Source organism: Nannospalax galili, unplaced genomic scaffold (genome assembly GCF_000622305.1).
Source record: "Nannospalax galili isolate Female #2095 unplaced genomic scaffold, S.galili_v1.0 scaffold1025, whole genome shotgun sequence".
Classification (NCBI taxonomy): Eukaryota; Metazoa; Chordata; class Mammalia; order Rodentia; family Spalacidae; genus Nannospalax; species Nannospalax galili.
The window spans coordinates 1,288,797-1,293,686 of NW_008353598.1; positions in this window are offsets into that span (position 1 = coordinate 1,288,797).

Below are 4,890 nucleotides of genomic sequence, written 5' to 3' on the forward strand. Positions count from 1 at the left end.
AGCCTGGTCTATATAGTGAGTTCCAGGACAGCTGGAGCTACAGGGAGACCCTGTCTCAAAAAGACTCCCCCAAAATTTTGTTTTAATTTGTTATTTTTATTTTATGTGTATGAGTTAGTAATGCCTGCACATAGGTAGGTGCACCCATGTCATGCGATGCACACAAAGTTCAGAAGAGGGCATCAGATACCCTGGAACCAGAGTAACAGAAGGCTGTTGCCCTGTGGGTGCCGGGAATTGAACCTAGGTTCCCTGCAAGAGCAGTCAGTACTCTTAACTGCTGAGTCATCTCTCTAGCCCTTGGATAGTTTTTCAACATTCTTGAAATGAATCAATAAGTAAAAAATTTTTACTGCTAAAAATATTTGGAAAATAAACACCATAAGGTTTGAATTTCCCAAATGCCCCCCTCTCCATACACTACTTGGCAAATTTTACTTTGTTGAATTAAGAATTCATTTTATTTCTTTCTCAAGTTGATTTTTATTTTGCCAAAGTCTCATTTTGTTTTCTTGCCTTTCTGGCACCAAATGAAAGACAACTTTGACAACAGAACGTGGCCAGAGGGAAACAGAAAAGGGACTGGGAGCTGCCATGAATAAGTGTGGGAATCCAGTTTAACATGATGGCGACCATTTTAATTGCAAATCTGTTTAGCCTGCTACTTAACCCTGACACACATTCCAAGTCCTATAGGATAAACAAAGTCATTAGTACAGCCAGTCACTAGCCTGGACAGTTTCCTAGCTTACATTTGATAAGCCCCTAGTTCCTGTAGCTCAGCTCTGGGCTGCTCTTGTCTGGGTCACCCCGTCCTTTTCTCTGGGGTTCTGGGATCCTTTTGTGCTGTTACCACCCAAGAAGTGCTTCTGTCTGTATGTTCTTCAAAAATTGCAACTGGTGCAGTCTTGAGATTTGTCTGTGTCTTTTTTAGTTTTTAGCACTTTCTGCTTTGATAGCTTGTCTTTTGTGTGTGACTGGGTAGGCAAATGGTTATTTGGAAACTTACGAAGTCATGAAAATGGAGAGAAGTTGACAGATTCAAGAAGGATCTAGAATCTGTGAATTGACTGTGAGTGGGACATTAAAAAGAGGCGACTTGTAATGATGCCAGGTACTGAAGTTTCTGGTCTTTGGTCCCTTAATTAATAGTGGAAAAAGTGTTGGAAACTAAAGGGTGTGATGGCAAATGAATGGGCAGTTTTAGAAAGATACTGTTTGAATGTGACTGTGTTAAAGTTCATTTGAGTAACTAAGTGGTGATTTCCAATTGGATTTGTAGAGCTGGAGGAATGTCTGAACTGGAGATAGAAATTTATGTGCTATTTGATTTTAGGTAGGAATAGAAACTGAGATGTCTAAGAGATAGTCTGGCAGTGCAGAGATTGGAAAAAGAAAGACTGGAGCCTGATGAATTTTCACTACCTAAATTCTGGTAAAAGGAAGATGGGCCTGACAGGGAACAAATGAAAAATGACCATGTAATTTAAAGGAAAAGCAGGTACATCTTTGCACAAAGCAGTTAAGGAAAGAGCTTTCTTCAAACTGGAAAAAATGTTCAATAGTATAGAATTTTTCTAAGAAGACAAGACAGAAAAGAACTCGATGTCACCAAAATTCACTGGTGACCTTAACAGAAGCTTATTAAACTGATACTGTCCAAACCCAATACAATGCAGGTAAATGGATGAGTGGGAACTGAGGTAATAGAGAGGACTATTGCGAAGACTTTAACAAATTTGGTTGTGAAAATAAGCTTGGGTAGGGAGGGAATAAATGGCAGAGTGAGGATTATTTGTCTCTTCTTTGATTTTCAATGGAGGTAACTTGAACATGATTAAGAACAATAAATAAATGTCTGTTCAGAAGGTTAGACTGAATGTAAAGAGCGAAGGAATCCTCTGTATTGTGCAATCTGATAGTAAGTATTTTAAGCTTTGCAAGTCATATACTCTGACCCAATTAATCAGCACAGCAACTGTAGCACTAAAATAATCATAGGTAACACATAAATGAACAAGAATTCCTATTGCCTTTTGCCAATGTAACTTCTTCACTGATAGACATAAAATTTAAATTTTATATAATTTTTACATCATGAACTACTATTCCGTTTTAAGATTTTTTTCTAGTCATTTAAAAATGTAAGAGCAATGCCTAATACTGAGTCCCACAAAAGGCAAAAAGGCTTTCCCTTAATTGATAAATTGTGGTGTTCCTGAAGAGGTGGCTAGGGTAAGGAGTTTATAAAAAGAAATGAAGAGGGATGGTCTTTCGTTTAGGTAGAGGATTCAAACTGAATTTATCATGCAGTGACTCTAGCTTTGGAAAAGTCAGAATTGTTTTGGGCTCAGTCTAGTGCAGACACTAAGAACCTTCCTCCTAGCATGATAGTACAGATATTTGGGATTTGGGTCAGGATTATACATTAGATTTTGATTTTTTCTTCACTACAAATAGAACTACAAATATGTATAAACTTTGGCATCTTCAGTAAATTATCAATCTCTCATAGCAATATCAAAGGTTACTCCTGGAGGATCATTGACAGTTGGGTTAAAGAAAGGAACAGGGGTTCTGTTAAAGAGTTTAATCAAAGAACACTTAGGAACAGACATGAGGATTTTAAGGAAAAAGATGTGTGAAATAATATCCTAGTTACTTTCTATTGCTGCAATAAAATATTGACCAAAAGCAACTCAGGGAGGAAAGGGCTTAGTTCATCCTTTACCTCCAAGGCACAGTCTGTCTTTGAAGGAAGTCATGTAGGGACCCGGGGGTGGCGGACAGGAACCTGAAGGCTGGAACTGAAGCATGGGCCGTAGAGGAATGCCGCTGACTGACGTGCTCTTCCTGGCTTGTCCATCTAGCTTTCTTATTCAGTCCAGGCCCACTATCCCTGGGGATGGCATTACCCACACCCACAGTGGGCTGGACTCTTCTTCAATAATTAACAATTATGAAAATACCTCACAGATATGCCTACAGGCCAGTCTGATGGAAGCAATTCCTCAAATGAAGCTCTACATGTGACCCTAGTTTGTGTCACATTGACAAATGGAGCACAACTGCATATCAGTATCAATAGGTGAGAGGTAAATGGAGATTATCTGGATGGCATGGCTAATTTTTTGGAGCATAGATAGGTAAACAGTTCATAGGCTTATTTATATTCCAAACTAGGAATGGTTTGGTTTTTATTGCATTTTTAATAGAACTAGAAAAACAAAGGAGACTATATGTGACCCACAAAACAAAAGAAGTATTTTTGTCTGGCCATTCGTGGAAAAATCACACACCTTCATGTTCTGTGTTCAGATTGTTCAGCTTTGAGGGAAATGTGATCTCACTGCAGGGCAGCTCCGTTTGCTCAGCAGTTCTCAGTTTATATAAAAGCATCCAGTTCACAGTATTCCCAGAATGATTAATAGCATAAGTGCTGAAAATTAAGGGTCCTGATGAGTTTAAATGTCTTTTCTAGCCAATTTTCAGTGATCAGATTATTTAGCTAATTCCTTTTTACTTACACTACAATTACATAACTGCAAAAGGTGCATTTCTAAAAGATCTGAATCTTAATTATTCAATGAATGATGAAAACCTACATGTATTCTCACTGATTCATATAAATTCATTCAGTTGATTGTTCTTTTTCTTTGTACAGTTTCCTGTTTTGTTCTCAACAGTTTCCAAGGACCTAGGAGTAGAAAATTTCTAGATGTCTTACATTTCAAAAATATTTTTTTCTAGAAAAGAATCCAATAACCTTTAATAAATAGTGTTTGTAAGTTTATTTTGTGTGGAATTATGTATCACTGAAAACAATATACGTAAAACAGGTAAGCACACAGAGTTACATCTGGAGGGTGGCTTACCACTGTTTCCAATTTGATTCATAATTATACTTTCGAAATTCTAGGTCCTTTTATTTTTGTTTGGCCACATGTGCTTCTTTTGTAAAGATACAGTTTTTTTTAAGTGCTAGTAATGTTATTCCACTATTATTTGTATGTATCTTCCTAAAAGAGAAATGTTTTTGGCATAATATTTGTGTGTAATTCAAAAACATTAGAATGTGACCATCACATCTCAGTTTACTCAAGCTATGCATGTAATTCTTCAATAGAAGCTGGAGTTAAGGCTGTTGTGAGCTGCTCAACACTGAGTGTTAAGATTCAAGCTCTGGTCCTCAGTAAGAGAAATAAATGCTCTTAACCACCGAGTCATCTCCCAGCCCTTCATCTGACTTTTAATGAGGCTCATGGCCAGGATTTTTGGTTTGTTGCTAGTGGCAGCAACATGTGCAAATTCTAGATCACTAGAACAGAAAGAGAAGCTGTTTATTTTCACAAGTTCTTTCTGCCTTCTGGGCATAAGAACGTGGATCTGTGTTGGTTACTGAAGTTCAAGTGCACACGTGAGGGCTATGTACTCAGTGTACTCAAGAACAGTGAGTGAACAAAGATAGCTTAGGTCCCCAAGTATCTTCATAGAGAAGGTACACCTCACTGTCCTGGACTGCCTGCAACTTTTCCAGTGTTACATCAGAGAGAACTGAACTTTCATCTTGCTTGAATTATTTTATTTTTGGGTCCTTTCTTTTACTCACTGTTCTAACCACACCTGCTTTCTCATAGTTTCTCTCTCTCTCTCTCTTTTGGGGGAGGGGTGAAACAGGCTAGACTTCCTCAGATACTTCTGTTCCATTTGTGAGCTATTAGCAACAATGTTAGGAGTGTAATTATTTGGAAAATTTCTCCTTAAATAAGAGTGACTTAAGGGTTGTTAGACACTGAAAACAAGATTGAATTTTAAATGTGAACATAATCTTTTAATTTTATTTCCTCTCTCTCCTCTAACTCTTCCCACATCTTTCCACTCCCTCTCAAT